Source organism: Protopterus annectens, chromosome 1.part0, assembly GCF_019279795.1.
Source record: "Protopterus annectens isolate FY-2018-M chromosome 1.part0, PAN1.0, whole genome shotgun sequence".
In the NCBI taxonomy this organism is placed as follows: domain Eukaryota; kingdom Metazoa; phylum Chordata; order Ceratodontiformes; family Protopteridae; genus Protopterus; species Protopterus annectens.
The window spans coordinates 410,219,640-410,240,266 of record NC_056725.1 but is presented as its reverse complement, the minus strand read 5'-3'; the positions used below and the strand labels follow the sequence as shown (position 1 = coordinate 410,240,266).

Here is a 20,627-nt window from a genome sequence, read left to right as displayed (position 1 = left end):
TACGCAGTTATCGCAAGTGACACAGAGCTTACATCTTGGAGAGCTGTCCAAAGGTATCTTTGAAGGTGAGTGACATCAGCAGCTGTGCTAAAGAAAGGGTAAGGGAAATGTTGTAAGTGTGAATGACCACAAAATCAGGTCTCTACAAGGATACACACACTCTCTCATACAAACACGCACATTTACCAGGATCAGGATTGAACTCATACCTAACTAGTTTGCTGCACTATAGTATTACGCAGTTATCACAAGCACCATGGAGCTTATATGCTGGAGAGCTGTCCAAAGGCATCTTTGAAGGTAAGTGACATCAAGGAGGGGTAACGGAGGTTTAGTGAGTGTGAATGGCCTCAACCACATGCATCTAGAAACACACACACACACTCACACACAACTTTACATTTGACAGGACTGCGATTACAACTGCTACATGGATACCTATTTGTACTGTAGTGTTACACAGTTATCACAAGCACCACTAACACTATAGGTCTGAGGGCTAACCAGAGGTATTTCTACAGTGAATGACATCCGAAAATCATGTGATATAGGCCAATGGGATGTATAGTGGGTTTGACAGGCCTCATAATGAGATTCTCTCTGTCGCTGTCTGTCTTTCTCTTCCCTGCATCTCTGTGTGTATGTTTGACATATTATATTATGTTGGCCTTAGATATGTATGTGCATTCCTATCTAGTGTGTGTGTGTGTGTGTGTGTGTGTGTGTGTGTGTGTGTGTGTGTGTGTGTGTGTGTGTGTGTGCGAATAACCAATATCTGTAGTCCACTGCGTTGTGCAACATGGGCTTCATTTCTCAAAGTGTAGTAGCATGCCCAATATGACCTTCTATATTGAGTGTGTGCATCCATTCCAAGGAGGGTTGGACTCCAGTTCAGGGTTTTGTGTGCTACAGCTACACCTAGCAAACTGGTTCTGCATGATATCTGTAGATAGGTTGCCAATATAGAGACACAATAGGTTTAACATATAGGGGATACTGTAAGTATTACTGTCTGTGCTGTTTATATGACATGTTTGGTTGTAGCCTAGATATTCTGACATATGTACTGTTTTACACTGTGATGTGTCATGTCATCAGCTACTGACAGTTATCATTCTTTGCTCACAGTTATTTACCTGGAAATACAAGATGAATGAAGCTGCGACCAATATTCTGAGGCATATAGAGTACACATTCTGGCACACATCTGCCATTGTGGAGGGGTAGCTACAGACAATAGACTGCTGGTTCTGTGTAAATGGTGCAGCGCCTTGTTAATATGCTGGCTTGGGATCCCCTCCTTGTGCTTTTCTCAACTTCTAAGAATGGCCATATCCTGCTGGGGCCATACCTGTCAGCTGTACAGATACACCCAGGTTATCCAGAGGCAGGCTCATATATCTGGTCAGTTTAATTTCACATTGTGGTTTACAAGCGGTTTTGTGGCTATTCATTCATGGGTTTGCACTCAGGAGTAGTATGGTAGTATGGGTGGACATTAGAGTTTCAGACTTCACACACTTCGTGACATTCATGCTTCTACACCCCCCCTCTGTTATTCTCTCTGCTTCCTAACATTATGTAAGCAATATCTCAGAGGTATCCCTATAGTTGGGCATTTATCCCAGTAGTATTTATGGCCTGATCCACAGTCCTTGCAGTAGGACATGGGGAGGCATGCTACTGGCATTTGTCAACATAGCCTTGCATTTATTTTCTGGGACCTGTTGACATTCTGTACATTGGCACTATGGTGGAGGCATGAGCCTTTGCCAGAGGACTGTAGGCCATTTGAGAGTGCTTCAGGCCATCTATTACTGCATTTCAACATGGGATTGTGGGGGGGGGGCACACCTGCAGACTTTAACATTTGAAATGACTGTACTGGTATTTTGGTTACTCTGTTGGCTTCCATTTCATATTGTATTGTGACCTATCATGCAGACAGGAGGCATATCAGTAGAGTACTCATGTTAGATCTTAATGGCATATATTTCAGTTTCACACTTATTACTCTTCAGAACTAGAATGCAACTGCCAGACCTGTTGTAGTATGTCTGTGTAGGTCTGGTGGAGGGCTGTTCACCATTGCCATCATTTGGGGGCCTTAGCCCGGCCTTTCTTCTTAGTCATCTACACCTGTCCTGATGTGTGAGGCTGGTGGTGGATATGTGACCGTCATTGACATCTATGTGTGTGACCTATTGACACCCACAGTTCTTTGGGCCATCACATGTACTGCATTGAGGGTTGTCACCTTGTGTAGTGTTACCCAGTATGTTGACACCAGTATTTGTTATGAATTTCCTGCTGTCCCATATAGCTGTCTGCTGCTATCCCATTCAGCCTCCCAATTCCCTTGCATGCTTGCATCCATATCATGCATACAACTATGAGAACATACTACTCCATTCAGTAACTGATAGGGAGGGTGAATTACCTTGTTGCTGGGCCAGTATTGAGGACAGTGTTGGAGGGCTGACTATGTTGGATGCACATAGTACAATCCCTGTACATGGTAATGCTCAGTTAGCATCATGTTTGGTATCCTTTTACTATATGTGTGAGTCGGAGAGAGGTATCAGTCCCCGGGCCCCTACAGTGTCAGTGTGTGTGCTGTGCATTGCCTCTTTGTCAAGACCTGGGCATACTGTGCATGCCTCCTTCTGCCTACAAGAGGACATGCAGGATGTTCCTCCTCCCAGTCCTTCTGTGCCTGTGCTGGCCTTGGCAATGGTGGGGGGGCTGTTTGGCCCTGCCCCATGCTGTTCCTGTTGCAGCTGTTTCCGCAGGATCATATTGTGCAGCATGGTACATACTATGAACATTTGTGTACATGTAGCTGGAGAGTACTGCAAGGCTCCACCGGATTTGTCAAGGCAGCAGAACCATGACTTGAGCATCCCAAACACACGCTCTACAATGACCTTGGTTTGTGTGTGTGCCTCATTATGGTGTTCTTGTTCAGGTGTGTGTGTGCATTTCTGATGGGTGTCAGCCATGGCTCCAGTGCATAGCCAGCATCCCCCACTAGATAGTCATATGGGATGTCCCCCTGGAAACACCTGATACAGCTGTGAACAATGCCAGATGTGGGAGTCATGATAGCTTCCAGAGCTGCCAGCACACACATTCATAATAATGCCCTGGGCATCGCACACAACCTGGCAGTTGATGGAGGGGAAGCCCTTGTGGTTTATGTAGACCCTGGCCCACCCACCGGGTGGTGCTTCGATGTGGATGTACATGCAGTCTATAGCACCAACTACCTCATGGTATTCTGCTATACAGTGGAAGAGTCACATATGTGTGGTCACCACCTCATAGGCAGTGGGGAAATATATGTGCTCATTGGCATGTTGTGTCATGGCATCCAGGAACTGGTGGAGTACCCTGGATGCTGATGCCTGTGAGACCCCCATGATATCCCCTATTGGTCTTTGGAAGGTACATGTGGCTTGTATTCTTAAGCCTAGACATACCTTGGTATCCACTTGAATGGGTTCCCCTCTATTAATTCTGTGTGTGAGGCATGGCCAGCACAGCTCAATGATTTGCTGTAGAATATCCCTGTCCACCCTATAGCACTCCACTATCTCCAGCTCATGTAGGCCCTGGTAGATTACCCTGGATCTGTACACTCTTCTCCTCCTCATCACTGTGGGTCTGTTGTCAGCATTCTCCTCCTTACCACCCTCGGTCTCTAGCACATATTGATGGAGTAAACCAGCAGCAGCCTCTAACATTTTTAGTTAGTTTTGCCAGTTAAAATTTCCCCATTTGTGTACACCGGTGGTGTAGAGTTTGTGGGAAAAAAACAGTCTGTAGGATGTTTGCATAGTTTATATTACTGTGCTGGGCTGCTGCATGTGTAATTGGCTGATTCTGATACATTCCACCTGCCAGATATGCTAGTTCTCCTTGATTGCCTTCCTACTGCTTTCCCCTTCCCACTTCCTCCCTATTTAAGCCCCGAGGTGCGCTGAGCATACCCAGTGCTCAAATGTAAACCGTGCTGCCATTTTATCTTTTTTTTTTTGTTTAAATCCCTGTGCGTGGCGTGCACATCCATTTAGTCTATATGCACAGTGTTCAGGCACATCTGGCACGCCCCCTTCCTTAGCTGTGCTTAGCTAAGGGCAAACACAGGCCACAGAGCTCCAATGCGCTTACAGCAAACATGGCACACCCCGTTATGAAGTCATTCAGCTCTTATACTTGCACTGTTGTATTGCTGCACCTACATGGTACAAGCTGACACTTTGAGGAAATCTGTGATTCAGTATAACTCCCCTCATTTGCATACCCCAGTGTGTAAGTCATTAGTTACTGCACTTAAACGGACCATTTCCCCTTGACAACCAGTGTTCCCTCGTAATGTTTACATTCTGCATGCCACTGACTATAATGGCAAAATGCAGATTTATCTTACAATTGACTTTTCTCATTGTTTTTTATTTTAGTCACAATCCCTTTTGTGCCCCACTGCCCAAAGCATAAACGGCCGTAATCGGCCAAAAAAAAAGTTTAATTTAAAAAAAAAACTGTTATTGATGCAAATGGCCTTATATTTGGCTATTGGCATGTGTGTTTGACTGTAATAAATGCTTTCCATGAGCTGTTCTGCCTCCGTTTGTTCAGATGCAGAAATGTATTCAGTTACTAACTGAATACATTTCTGCTCTGACACTATTCCTGCATGGAGTCCAGCCAGCTTCTTGGATCACAAAATCAACTCATTTGCATGGTTTTAACCAGCAAATGAGGTGATTTGCATGAAAACGACACTTTCCTGGATTGCTCAGCGGCCATTTTCTGTGCAGGAGCTCCTATACTGTTCCTGCGTGGAAATCAGCCGTTCATGAATCTCGGGGTTTGACAAACTCAGGAGAAATTTTGTAAACTCAAAACAGCTTTTGCTGTATCAGAGTAGGTTTGGAAATATCAGGATACTGTTCAAATGACCTAAGAGCAGTACAGTAACAAACAGATGTCATTCCTTTAACAAGTGTGGGTTGTAAAACTGACAAATTCAAACAAATCAATAAATTCAGTACATAATTGTTAAATAGCAATGACATAGTTTGGACAAGTGCAAAAAATACTTATATCAGCTTTGTAGGTCCATGGATGGCTTTAGATGGAATCCAATGGTTTTGTAGTTGCAGGAGCCAGGCACAGGAAGCTCTGAATAAATGAACACAGTCTCACACAAACGTAAGGGTTTTATACCAGCAGGATGAAAGACTTGTATGCAGTTAAACACTTAAGCCAATCAGATAAACATACAATAAGTCCCCACCAGCAGTTCCTAACTTGGATGGGTTGAATCAGCCCTCTGCTCCAACCAGAGTGTAGAACAAAATCCTCTTAATGTAAAATAAAAAATGGTTTTGAGCTCAGGTGCAGTAACAAATGCTTTCCAACAAAAGGCAGAACTCCTGCAATATCAGGAATCCTTGCAAATAAGTTCACAAACCCTGAGCAATGTTCCCAAATGCAGAAAAAAGTACACAACTGTAGGAAAACTTTTAGAAATACAGAAAACTTTGCAAAACTTAGAAATATTTTGTTAAACTCAGAACAGCCTTTGCAATAGTAGTAGGAAGTTAGGAAATATCACAATACTATTAAAATGACCTAAGAGCAGGACAATAACAAACTGATGGTGTTTCTTTAACAAACACAGGCTGAAAAACAGTGATAAATTCAAACAAATCAATGAATGAAGCAAATAACTGTTACTAAATAGCACTGAGTTAGAGCAAGTGCAAAAAAAAATACTTATATCAGCTTTGTAGGCCCACAAATGGCTTTAAATGCAATCCAAGGGTCTTATAATCACAGGACTCCAAACTAGGTAGAGAGAAACAATGAAATTCTGGTAACCTGTTTCTGAGGGTAAAAAGTTGGACTGCTGAAGTTCCCATCATTAGAGTCAAACAACTAAGTAATGTTAGTATTGGTGGCTGCCAAAGGATTATCCGACTGCACAAACACAAATGTTTCTTTCATTATTTGGAGACAGACCCTGTTCTGTAACTGGTCTGCTTGGGTAACATTGATAGGAGCAGCTGACCTGGAAACTGTCAAATTAGGGATGCTTTTACATAGGAAATGAGTCTACAAAACATTCATGTAATCCTCTAGCAAAGTGAAATATCTAAAACCTTTATTCCCCCTTTACAAAAAGAAGTGTACAGTATTTACACATAGCAGGGATGTCACAAAGTCCTTTTACCTGACCACAATGCCAGTTGATTAATTATCCATATCCCGTCCCCACCCCCAGCCAAGGAAACCACGGTGAAGAACTTCTCAAAAGCAAACTTCACACTTCTCAAAACCGAGGTGGAATCCTTCAAAGCCCCTGAGCCAGTGGAAAACACGGCCCAAGCCGCAGAATCCTTTAAAAACGCATTCTATGGACACCTACAGGAATGCATGGATCATGCTATCCCAAATAAAACCAAGACTCACTCCTCCAAAGGCAGGAGATCTGTCTGGTGGACCCCAGCCATAAATAAGATATACAACAGAAGGAGGAAGCTACTACATGATAGAACAAAATCCCAAAAAGGGAAGGCATCTCTGATCAGTACAGAAACTACAATCCCTCATAAAATCATCTAAGGCCAGCTTTGAAAGAAAAATTGCACAAGATGCTAAAGATAATCACAAGGCCTTCTTTAGTTATGTCAGGAACCTGGGTGGCAACTCCCAGATATGCTCTGAGTTAGTGCAAAATGACAAAAAATACACTGAACCCACAGACATTGCCAACATCCTGGCAGACAGGTTCAGTGCAAACTTCTCCCCCCCTTCCCCCCAAAAGAGCAAATGTCTATCCCAATAGAGTGTAGCCTCCCTGACATCACAGATGCACAGGTAAGAGCTGCCCTCTCCAAAGCAAAAAACACAGCATCAATGGGACCGGACGGTGTCCTGGGCTGCATCTTACATGAGCTCCAAGAAGAACTGAACCCTCACATAAAGTCACTGTTCAATCTCAGCCTTACTACAGGATATGTACCCAAGGAATGGCGTACAGCAACAGTGGTCCCACTCCACAAAGGTGGGGATACAACGGACCCCGGAAACAATCGCCCTGTGCAGTGACTGAAACCTGGTCCAAGGCTCCTGAGAGCACCCCAGCACTACCAGGTTTTACCTCATATCATGCTTTCCGGCTCCAAAACTTGGACCAAACCACAAAAGGAGGGGGAGTATCCATATTCATCAAATATACCCACACCTCCAGGTTAGTGGCAACACACGAAGCATCGGAGACCATCCAGGTGCAACTAACCATAGGCAAAACTGCCCTACAGGTTGTAGCATGCTACAGACCACCCTCTCAAACTCAGGAACCCCACTCAGCCTTCCTGAAGACACTGGAGAGTATGAATGTCTCTCCAAATACCATCATATTGGGAGACTTCAACTACCCAAACATAGACTAGGAACATTACTCAAGCCCCAACACCCTAGCCCAAAGGTTCCTAGAATTCATAAACTCAAATGCGATGGAACAACTAGTCACCACTCCCACAAGAGGAGATAATATACTAGACCTGATCATCACAAACATGGGGACAAAATGCTCCACACGAAGTATACCCCTCATTGGTGAGATCAGACCATAAATTAATCTCACTGGAAATCCACATCCCGCCCCACCCGTGCACAAAGACCACAGTGAAGAACTTCTCAAAAGCCGACTTCACACTTCTTAAGACTGAAGTGGTATCCTTCAAGGCCCTTGGCCAGTGAAAACCACAACCCACACGCTGAATCCTTTATAAATGCCTTCTACGGGCACCTTCAAGAATGCATGGATCATGCAATCTCTAATAAAACCAAGACCCATTCCCCAAAGGCAGGCCCTGTCTGGTGGACCCCAGCCGTTAACAAACTTTACAACAGGAGGAGGAAGCTACTACATGACAGAAAAATCCCTAAAAGGAAGGCATCTCTGATCAGTACTAGCAAAAAACTATGATCACTCATAAAATCATCCACGGCCAACTTTGAGAGAAAAATCGCAAAAGACACAAAAGACAATCACAAGGCCTTCTTCAGCTATGTTAGAAAGCTGGGTGGAAACTCCCAGATATGCTCAGAGTTAGTCCAAAATGACACAAAATACACTGAACCCACAGACATTGCCAACATTCTGGCAGACAGGTTCAGTGCAAATTTCTCCCCCTCCCCAAAGGAGAAATATCTATCCCAGCAGAGTGTAGCCTCCCTAACATCTCAGATGCCCAGGTGAGAGCCGCCCTCTCCAAAGCTAAAAACACAGCATCAATGGGACCAGACGGTGTCCCGGGCTGCGTGCTACATGAACTCCAAGAGGAACTAAACCCGCACATAAGGCTGCTGTTTAATCTTAGCCTTACTACAGGATCGTGCCCAAAGAGTGGCGTACAGCAACAGTGGTCCCACTCCACAAAGGCGGTGCTTCTACGGACCCTGGAAATTACCACCCCATAAGCTTGATGAGCCTGGTCTGCAAAGCTATGGAAAGGATCATTATGGAACTCATAAACAAAGACATTGGGGACCTACAGACATTGGATCCTACCCAATTTGGCTTTGTCAAGGGCAGATCCTGCCTTTTGAACTTGGTCGACTTTTTCGAAACAGTCACTAGGGCCATTGATGAGGGTAAGGCAGTTCACACAGCCTATCTTGACCTTGCAAAAGCCTTCGACACAATACCCCACTCGGGCATCATAGACAAACTCACCAGCTTAAATATAAACCCATATGTCAAGAGATGGGTTGCAAACTGGCTCAAGGACAGAACCCACAAGGTCAGAATTGCTGGAGCCATGTCAGACTCTAAGCCAGTCTGGCGGTGTCCCACAGGGCTCAGTCCTGGGACCCCTCTTGTTCGGCATTTATTTTTCAAGGTGCAAGCAAACATGGGAGGATTGTGGCTGACAAAGTTCAGATGACTGCAAACTGGGTGCCATAATTGATACTCCAGCGGACACAAGCATCCTTCAGAGGCCTCATAGAAATGGATAATTGGTGCCAGAGCCATGGCCTTAAGCTGAGCAGCCAAAAATGTATAGTCATACCCTTTGGGAAAAACAAGGTACCCACAAATTACCACATAGGTGGTAATCCATTAAATCTGGAAGAGGTAATCAGGGACCTAGGCACCCAAGTTGACAGTAACCTCTCATTTGACACTCACATTGCCAAGGTGGTTAGGAAGACCTTCTATATTGCCCACCTTATCATGAAGGGATTCACATCTAGATCAAGAGAGGTCATTGTGCCCCTGTACTCTTCTCTTATCAGGCCCATGATTGAGTACAATGCCCCATTTGGGATGTATCTTACCCAACACCTGCAGCAGTTGGAAAGACCCCAAAAGTTCCTCACCAAGAGGATAAAGGGTCTCAAACATATGTCATATGCTGCCCGGCTGAAGAAACTCCAGCTCTATTCAGTCGCATACCGCCTACTCAAAGGTGATCTATGCCTGACATACAAGGCCATGTCCAATCTGGAATTAATGGACATGCTCCACCTCAGAAAATCCAAATCCATCAGAGCAAGAGATTTGAACCTCAACACAGAAATAAATAGGACGTGCTGGAGGGACAGATTCCAGAGGCTCCCTACACTCTGAAACAGAATCCCAGTCCATGTTAGGCAGAGCCCCTCACTAACTCTCTTCAAGAGAAATCTTGACGAGTGGATGGGAGATCGTAGGTTTATCCCGGAGGTCATCTCTGTGTCACTACTAGACAGAGGCACAGTAAACTAAACCCTAAATGGGCACAGTATTCTCATCCCAAGGGTTGGCGAAAGCCACACACACTCTGGCTAGGCTTATAAATGCCCTAGGGCAGATAGCCTAGTACAAACCTATGAACCTATGAACCTATAAGCCTGACTAGCCTGGTCTGCCAAGCTATGGAGAGTATCATCATGGAACTCATAAACAAATACATTGGGAACCTCCAAACACTGGATCCTACCCAATTCGGCTTTGTTAAGGGCAGATCTTGCCTCTTGAACCTGGTCGACTTCTTTGAAACAGTCACCAAGGCCATAGATGAATGGAAGGTAGTCCACACAGCCTACCTGGACCTTGCAAAAGCCTTCGACACAATACCCCACTCAGGCATCATAAATACACTCACCAGCTTAAATATCAACCCCTATGTCACAAGATGGGTTGCAAACTGGCTCAGGGATAGAACCCACATGGTCAGAATTGCAGGTGCCATGTCAGAATCTAAACCAGTTACAAGTGGCATCCCACAAGGCTCAGTCCTGGGACCTCTCTTGTTCGGTATATATTTCTCTGAGGTATAGGCTAACACAGGAGGACTATGGCTGACCAAGTTCGCAGATGACTGCAAACTGGGTGCCATAATCGACTCGCTGACTGACACAAGCATCCTCCAAAAGGGTCTCACAGAGACGGATAACTGGTGCCAGAGCCATGGCCTAAAGCTAAATGCCAAAAAGTGCATAGTCATCCCCTTTGGGTAAAACAAAGTGCCCACAAATTACCGCATAGGTGGTAATCCATTAAGTATGGAAAAAGTAATTAGGGATTTGGGGACCCAAGTAGATAACAATCTCTCCTTTGACAAAGACGTTGCCAAAGTGGTTAAAAAGACCTTCTATATAGCCCACCTTATCACAAAAGGGTTCACATCTTGATTAAGAGAGGTCATTGTGCCCCTCTACTCATCACTCATCGGGCCCATAATTGAATACAATGCCTCATTTGGGATGTACCTTACCCGACACTTGCAGCAACTGGAAAGACAACAAAAGTACCTCACCAAGAGGATCAAGGGACTCAAACAGATGCCCTACTCAGTTAGGCTAAAGAAACTCCAGCTCTACTTGGTTGCTTACCGCCTACTCAGAGGCGATCTGTGCCTGACGTATAAAGCCATGTCCAACCCAGAATTAATGGACATGCTCCACCTCAGGAAATCCAAATCCCTTAGAGCTACACGCTCCAGGGACTTAAACCTCAGCGCAGAAATAAATAGGACATGCTGGAAGGACAGATTCATATCCCAGAGGCTCCCCTCACTCTGGAACAAAATCCCAAGCCATGTTAGACAGAGCCCCTCAATGACCCTCTTCAAGAGAAATCTTGACGAGTGGATGGGAGATCGTAGGTTTACCCCTGGGATCTCTTCTGTGTCCCTACTTGACAGAGGCACAGTAAATTAACCTTAAAAGGGCTATCTTCTGTGACCTACTATACAGAGGCACAGTCAACTAATCTAAAAGGGTGGCGAAAGCCAAACACACTCTGGCTAGGCTTATAAATGCCCTAGGGCAGATAGCCTAGTATCAACCTATGAACCTATAAAACAAGCAGATCTTAGAGCCACTCAGAATAAACATGTAGAATGATCCAGCTGATTATTACAAAGATCCAGAAATGTAAGAATAACCTGCTGTAGATGGTGTTATGAAGCTGGCTTAGGTTTAAGGGATGAATGAGTGCATTCATTCTGAATACATTTGGGAAAGGGTAAATGCCAGTCACAATTCTCACAATAACCAATGCACACAATTAACCTCTTTAGAACTTTCTTTCAGTTCAGTAAGGAAATGGCTATTGTGCTGCTGATGATGTCATAATCATCCAATTTTGCATGTAGAACCTGGGTGGGAATTCCCAGATATGCTCAGAATTAGTCCAAAATGACAAAAAATACACCGAACCCACAGACATTGCCAACATCCTAGCTGACAGGGTTCAAGCAGTCTCTCCCTCCCCCCCCCACCAAAAATATCTATCTCCAGCAGCGCTTGCTCCCCTGACATCTCAGATCTCAGGTAAGAGCTACCCCTCTCCAAAGCAAGAAACACAGCATCAATGGGGGTTCAGACGGGTAAGGCTCGGCTGCGCCCTAAATGAAGTAAGAAGAAGTAAACCTAAACCTAAACTACTACTGTTCAATCTCACAGGATATGTGCCCAAGTACCCAAAGAGTGAACAGTGGTCCCTCTCCAGTGGTGGTGTGGTGCCTCAACGGATCCTGGACGGCCCCATAAGATAAGTCTCATCCTTCTCTTAAGCTTGGAAGCTAGCTCATGGGAAATCATGGACCATATAAATATAGATATTGATACCTCCACAGACACTGGATCTACCCTACCCAGGCTTTGTTAAGGCAGATCCTGCTTTCTTAGGGCCTCTCCTGCCTCTTTGCCACAGTCACCACCAAGGGAAATTAACAGAAGGTGGTGGACACAGCAGAACGTGGACCTCACAAGAAAAGCCTTCATATTATCATTCCATTCGCATTATAGATAAAAGCTCCAGCTCTTATATAATATAAAATGTCACTAGATGGGCTGCTCCACATGGTTAGAATAGCTCCCAGAATGTTAGGGGCCAGCTTAGACCATGTCAGACTCCCACCAAGCCAGTTCCAGTGCCACAAGGTCTTGGGTGGGACCTTCACTCGGGTACCTATCTTGGGGAGGAGGTGGCCATGGAAGAAGGACTGCTGAAGACCAAGTTCTGCAGATGATCGCAAACACCATAACACCATAAATGGACTCCCAAGCTGACTCATCCATCCAACAAAAGGGCCTAGAGCAATGCCTCCCAGCCTAGCAGCCTGCTGCCATATTCAAAGTGGTGCATATAAATCCAAAGTGCAAAAAAACAACCATGGGTTAAATTACCGCCACAAATTACCATTAATCCATGACCTGGACCTTAAGTGAAGAAAATCTCATTATAATCTCATTCTGAAACCAATGGCCAAAAAACTGGTTAGCCAAAACACCATATAAAATGGTTATAATCATGAGATGATCACCAAGGAGATCAGGGAGGTCATCGTGTCATCTTTACTCAGGTTCATCTCTGCCATCATCTCCTGAGTAACCAGCCCCTAATGGGATACAATCTTGTTTGGGAAGTACCACCCCAAGCAACTGAAAGACCCCAAAAGTATCCAAAAAGACCATCAAGATCAAGACAGATCAGGATACTGATACTCTAAAGAAACGAAGTTTACTACCTCCTACTCCGCTTCGCTACCGCCGCCGCCTGTGCCTGATTCTTATCCTGACATGTCCAACCTCCCACATCAACATGCTGTAATTCAGCTGCACCTCCTCATCGAAAAAATCCAAACAAGATATCTAAACCTCAGACTTGAACAGAATAGAGCACTGGAATAGAATAATTCATGCTGAGGAGGCTAATTCACTCTGAAGAGGCTTCCCAGTCCAGGTTATAAAGATCTGGTGAGGACTCTCTTCAAGAGGAATCTTGATGAGGACTTCTGCAATCTGGATGAGTGATGAGTGGATACTAAGATGTCACTGTTACTAAGAAGCACAGGCACTGTGGGACAAAAAAGCAGAAGCAAAGCATAATTTAAACAAAATGGCTGGCAAAGCAAATGCACTGGCTAAAATTATATGCAATGAACAGTAAGTGAAGTGGGATGGTCCCTTATATGGCTACATTTCCTGCAACTGTGCTGCCTGCAAATATGTTGCAGACTGTAAGAAGGCAGTTTTATCCACCAGTATTTCCATGTCTTTACTTTGTTTCATGGCTGGTGCCTTTAAGTCTACAGTATCATTCAAAACTTGCATAAATATATTAGCCAGCTCATCTAACTTCCACAGATTGTCCTGACAACATGCCTAACCAGGCCACATGCTATCGTCTTCTGGATGCTCCAATGTGGGATTCATCCCTCAGAGCAAAATGATACTTCTAACATAGAAAATTAAAACCACAGATAGAAAAGTACATAAATGATCCCAGACACATAACAGATGGAATAATATGCAAAAAGCACACTAAGGAGGTTAAATCAAGCCAAGGCTACCAGAGCTGAATATATAAACAGCCATATGCAAAGCAGCTAACTCTGAACCCATGGAATTAATATATTGAAGTAAATTATGGGATGGTGACCCATCTATCCATCCACAACCCCTTTTTCACATTTTCTGCACATGGGGTCATGGTGTCACCCCAACAGTGACAATCATCCAGAGCTAAGATTTACACCACTGGGTGGCTACCCCTGCCATGGTATTCACACCACATACTTGCACACACTCACTCCTATGGCCAATTTAGAGTGTCCAATCCACCTACTGCACGTCTTTGGAATGATATCTCCAACGTATGCCAGTTAGTTTCCTTGTCACATATAGGTTTGATGATATTACTTTTAGTCTTTTTTAATCTCTGAGTTTGCATTCAAAGGATCATGACCTAACTTGTCATGGTAGGTCCATAGGAAACAACTCGTAAGAGCAGGTAATGTGCAAGAGTCCTTAGAAAGGTAACAACCACATCTATATCTCATTTGGATTGGAAGGCTGTTATTTATTTATCTGTTTATTTATTTATTTGACATTTGTTGATCGGGAATGGTTGACTGAGCTTGTGCCCTTTTTCAGCAGATGCTCGGGAAGAAAAGCTCCACAAAATATTACATACACCGTAAAAAATGTTTACAAACAGTACAGTATACATGAAGTAATATAAGCATGCATTATAATGCTTGGATTCCTACTTGTAGCATGAGAATTTCCATACCATAATTTAGTAAACCTCTACTAACACTACCTAAAATATGGGAATATGCTATGCCATCTTGCTTGTGTTGTTAAGATATGTATCGGCATTTTTGTAGAGGTGGCTATTTTTCCTAGTATGCCTCAAAGGAGACAATGCAAACATTCCCCTGTATTCTGAGTCCTTGGGTATCTTCCCAACCCAAATTGCACTTATTCCAGAATTCAATAGGATATTATCTTTCTTTAATAAGCCTAGTTCTCTACCTACATGACATACACAGTAATAAATTATTCTCAAAGAAGTAAGCAGGTAGGTAGCCAGTTCTGGCAAATCTGACATTATATTATTGTAAGCAGGCTGTATTTTAGCAGTGGACAGACACCTCAATACAAGCAACTACCTGCACCACAAGAAAAAACAGGACCAGATCCACAGAAGGCTACCATCTTATATCCCTGTATCTGCTTCCACAGGATCTGTCTCAAGTGGAAATTCCAGCTTTGATGGCTGCTACAAGGAAATCAGGGCATTCTTGCAATCTGGTGAGATGAAAGGTAGTAATGTTGCAATAGATGAAGTGTTTACAACATCAGACAGCAGAGCACAGGCATAGCAATGCTGCAAATGTATGTGATATACTGTAAGTGCAGTCGCTTGTAGCAGCAGCAGAGGTTATAACTGGCTACCATATAGCCATGAATAGACTACTGTTGCTGAAAGATGTGTGAGATTGTGGGCAGTGGTCATCCATAATGTACAAGCTGGACTGTTGCAGGTCCTGTAGACTGTCTGCAGTCACTACCAGTGGGCCACAGCTTTGCTGACCTCCTCCCTGGGCTCTCAGTAGAGGGATACTCTTTCTCAAAGTAGAAATAGCTTCAGTTTAGAATGGATATGTTGTAAGACAAGTGTTTTTTTCTTACCCTTGTCATAACTTGCTCCATGGTTTTCCCTCATAGAAGTGCCTTAACCATATCATTAAGCATATCCTGCAATGATTCCTGTATAGTGGTGCATGGAGTATTACTGCTATGCTGAGCTGTGTGCTTAAGGCTTAAGGTTGTGCAGTGAGGCTGTGGTAGCTGGTGATGCAGCCTCATGTGCATGTTGCACAGTTATATACACAAGCAATAATGCCTGAGAGGGTGTGTGTTAATATGTAATTAACGCCCACCCAGGAATGTTATGAGGCCCGATGCCACAGGTGGAGGACCTCTGCACCACTGGAAGAGCGTTAATTACACATTAGCACACACCCTGTAGGGCATTATTACAATTAGAGAATGGGCTCCCTGTTGTGTTTTACTTATTTATTTTTTTTTAAGTGCTATGTTATTTTTTTATATATTTTTGATGCAAAATAGTTCCTCTGCCTAATGTTTCAAACTTACTGTAGTATATGTTAATGGTGTTGGAGGAAGCATTTTACATCCAAAATGTAACACTTTAAAAAATCCAGGTATTTACTTTATTGTATTGGACCCCTACTCATAAAACGTTTGGTTTATTGCAAGTGATTGGAGACAGAAGTTACTAAATAATGACATATATTTGAGTTTCAGAGTTTTATTTCCTTCAGAAAATACAAGCTAACACAAATCATTTTATTTAAGCAAGTTTGTAATTTTATAAGAGCAATAATTAAAATCTGTTCTTATTTTTGAGCCTTTGTTCCCTTTTTACTTTGGACTTTATCCAGATTTATTCAGCTGAATGGTCCAGAAGTATTCAAACCTCTTTGATGCTGCTAGTGGTAGATCTTACTCACTTTCTCTCACACACACACACACACACACACACACACACACACACACACACACACACACACACACACACACACACACACACATACACACACACACAAACACACACCTCTGCTTCAGGAAATGCATGCTAACACAATTCATTTAAAATATGTTCTTATTCTGAGTCTTCTTCCCATTTATTTTAGGCTTATGCAGATACTTTGATCTAACAGCATACCTGTCAACTGTACATATTTTTGCAGAATGCCCAGATTTTTGCCTCATATTTTCGGTCTGCTCCTCATAAAAAAGTGTGTTTTTTGTCAAACCACTGGGATGATGTAAATATTAAAGTCACTAAATAATGACATGCATTTGAGTTTCAGATTTCATATCCTTCCAAAAATACATGCTAACACAAATCCTGTTATTCTAGCAACTTTCTAAGTTTATAAGAGCAATATTTAAAATGTGTCCCTATTTCTTATCATTTGTCCCCCCATCATATCAGGCTTTGTCCAGAATTCTTCACACACACACACACACACACACACACACACACACACACACACACACACACACACACACACACACACACACACACACACACACACACACACACACACACACACACACACACATACAGTTTCTTTGCTTTCATGCACGCATTCATTCACACATGCAGACAGAAACATAAACACCATATACACACACACTTTTTTCTGTTTCGCTTGCTCAATCTCTTCCTTACTGTCATAGATGCATACACTCTCACATGCACACTTTATTTTAAATGTTTTTTCTTTTTTATTTTACACTCGCTAAACAACAAAAGCACTGCTTAATGATTGTAAAATAACATCTCGCTAACTCTCACTTTTACTGACATGCACACATACACTAACACACAGACATAAACACATGCACAATTTTTTTTAATTTTCTTTTTTTTTCGCATTCTACACGCACTAAACAGTAAAATAGCTGCTTAGTGAGCATAAAATAATGACAGCTGTTCTGTTTCTCAATCTGAGCTCCATGGAGGCTTGATATGCTGCCATAAAGTTCATGTATGTGCTTGGCACCAAATGTTTGAACCTGCGGTTCTTCTCGTACTGAGAGGATTACTATTGCAACAACACATCATCAGTAGGGTAAAACTAACCTGTTTCATGATGGTCTAACCCCAGCTCAAGTTCCCTATTAGTGGGTGAACAATCCAACGCTTGGTGAATTCTGCTTCACAATGATAGGAAGAGCCGACATCGAAGGATCAAAAACCGACGTCACTATGGATGCCACCAGCCAGTTATTGCTGTGATAACTTTTCTGACACCTCCTGCTTACAACCCAAAAAGCCAGAAGGATCGTGAGGCCCCGCATTCACGGTCTGTATTCATACTGAAAATCAAGATCAAGCGAGCTTTTGCCCTTCTGCTCCATGGGAGGTCTCTGTCCTCCCTAAACTTGCCTTAGGATATCTGCATTACTCTTTGACAGGTGTACCGCCCCAGTCAAACTCCCCACCTGACACTGTCCCCATAGCAGGTCGCGCCATTTCTGAATCCATAGGTTTGTTCAGCAATTTAGCCATTGAGCAGGTAGATCATTTATCCGACTATGTAATCTTTTCCTAGTATAACAAGAAATGTTTCTTTGTCTTTTAAGGAGTATTTAATCCTACCACTCAACCTCTTAGCACAAGAAATCTGGAAAAAAGGCTACATTTATGGGGGACAAAGGTCCAAAAATATTGACAGATTTTAAAAACTGCTCTTATAAACTTAGAAAGTTACACGACTAACAGGAATAGTGTTAGCATGCTTTTCCTAAGGGATATTAAGTTTGAAACTAAAATGCATGTCATTATTTACTGACTTCAATTTTCAGTGATTTGCCAGAAAACCACAAATTTTATGAAGAACAGATTAAAAATATGAGGCAAAAAATCTGGACATGCTGTGAAAATCTAGACAGTTGAGATGTATGTATTTTATCGTTGTTGGAATCTCCTATGCAGTAATTAAATTAATACATTTTCTCTATTGTTCAGTTGAAGTGAAAATTTTTGTAAGTATTGCAGTTTTTCTATTTTTTGTTCTATAGAGAGAGGTTCTAGGCCTTCTTTTAACAGTACAGCATAATAATGAGAAAAGTCTGCAATAATTTGTTTGCTAATGCTAAAAGACTTATTTGGAGAACTGAAAGGAATTTATTTATGTTAAAATGTTAACAGTACAGCATAATAATGAGCAAAGTCTGCAATAATTTGTTTGCTAATGCTAAAAGACTTACTTGGAGAATTGAAAGGAATTTATTTATGTTAAAAAGGAATGGGATATGTTTTTCTTAGTTAAAGACTAACAGCTCTACTGCAAAGTAGCCTCTGGAAAATTTTTTTTTTCTTTCAGGCATCTAATGCAAAGTTAATTTTCTCTTTTCCAAGTTTGCAATCAGAGGCTGTATTTCTGCTTATTCAGAATTTTGTGCTTGTTATCTAAGGAAGAAGTTTAGTCTCTGTAACCATCATTTTATCTTCTGATTTTTTTTGTTCCATTCATTTGGTATACTAATGTTTTCCTCGGGACCATACATTTTACAGAGGTTTCTTTATTTCCGTACAAAGCATGCAGGATAACAACTTGAAAAATGGTTCCAGTTATGGAACTTTATGAGAATATGAACTACGTTTCTTCCTATAGGTATTTTGGGGATTGTGATATCATTGTTTTTTTTAACACTAAATTGTATCTTTTGGAAATGAGATGAATGTTTAATATTAGAGATGAGTGCGTAAGACAACATTTATGGAAACCAAGTAATTCCTCAAATGATATTTTATTTATATATATAGATGTTAGTCTTAAACTGGTAGAATTGTTGGAAGAATCACAGATAAAGAATGGCATCTAGCAATAACTATTAAGCAAAAATCTTTGGCAAACCAGTTTGTTTACATATAAAAGATAAGTGTACATCTCTGCCTATAGATAACATCAAATTAGTTCCAGTGAATCTGCGACAGGCATATGTCTCTGCACTGCAGCTGAATTTCACTTCAGCCATGTGACCCCAACCAAAAATACCTGCAAGAAAAAGACAGACTCCTTAACAGCTCAAACCTTACTGAGTTCAAAATCATAGAGTTGTGTTTCAGATGTTGATTCCTCATTTAGTTTGTACTCTGAACAGTACAGCAGCCAATGGTTTTATATGATTTTTCTTTAGAGTATTTGTGGTGGCAGATCCAGCTTGTTGCACACCAGGCTTTTGTATTTGACATCCAATGGTTAGCATTGCTAACTAGCACTATACAATGATGTTGCAATAGCCTTGAGATCTGTGTATAAAATGTACTGTACCCAATTGTGTCCTGAGTTCTTTCCCAGTATGACAACATGTATTTTAATGTGGTAGAGTTTTCAGATTTTGTCAAGTAGTGAGATTCTTTTTCTTTTGCATTGCATTTTTGAAAATGTTTTCCATCTTTCTGATGTCAGAATCATCTTTTCACCTTCATCTGTTCAGCATATTTTCAGCAAGTACTTAGATGGGAATCAGATTCCTTTCCAAGAAATAAAAATTAAATACATTATTATCTACGTGAACTCCATGATCCATGTTCAGAAGTCAAATGTGCATCTGCAATATCAAAATCCACATTCCTTAAAGGAATACAGAATATGAGCTGAAAAAGTTAGCAAGAGTTATTGCAAGAGTGGTATCTTCCTCTCTTGTAGTTTCATCGCACCTAAGTAAGTAAGGGCCAGATTTTGAATGTCAGTCTGTATCATGTTCAGGCAAAATACCAAATATAACAAGTTCAAAGAATTGTTATTCAAACTCCCCTCCCCAGTACACACAGAAAGACACACACACACACACACACACACACACACACACACACACACACACACACACACACACACACACATGCACACACACATGCACACACACCACACCACATTCTTGCACACAGACACACACACGCGCTGACACATGAGCTCTCTCACATACACACATGATTATTTTATTTTATTTTATTTTACATTTGTTGACCGGGCTAGTCTAGCTGACATGTCCGCGTTTTTCAGTAGAGGCGGAGAAAAAAAAAGCAGTAAGTACATGACAATGATTTATCAGCATTAATTAATATATGAGTAAATACAACAAGGAAAAAAGGAAAAAACAAAAAGACAAAAAAAGATATAGAGAATAAATAGATAATATACTAATACATACTACTGACTTATAAACAAAAACAGAAACACACACACAACATGAAGAAGCACAAAAAGAAAAAAAGGTTACCTAGA

The 20,627-nt window shown here is 42.0% G+C and overlaps 1 protein-coding gene across 1 annotated transcript in view; it reads left to right on the top strand.

Annotated features, from left to right (window-relative positions):
- The window catches only part of LOC122813297 (solute carrier family 22 member 7-like), a 1,073,907-nt gene that overhangs the window by 615,449 nt on the left and 437,831 nt on the right, over positions 1-20,627 (top strand). The window lies entirely within an intron of this gene.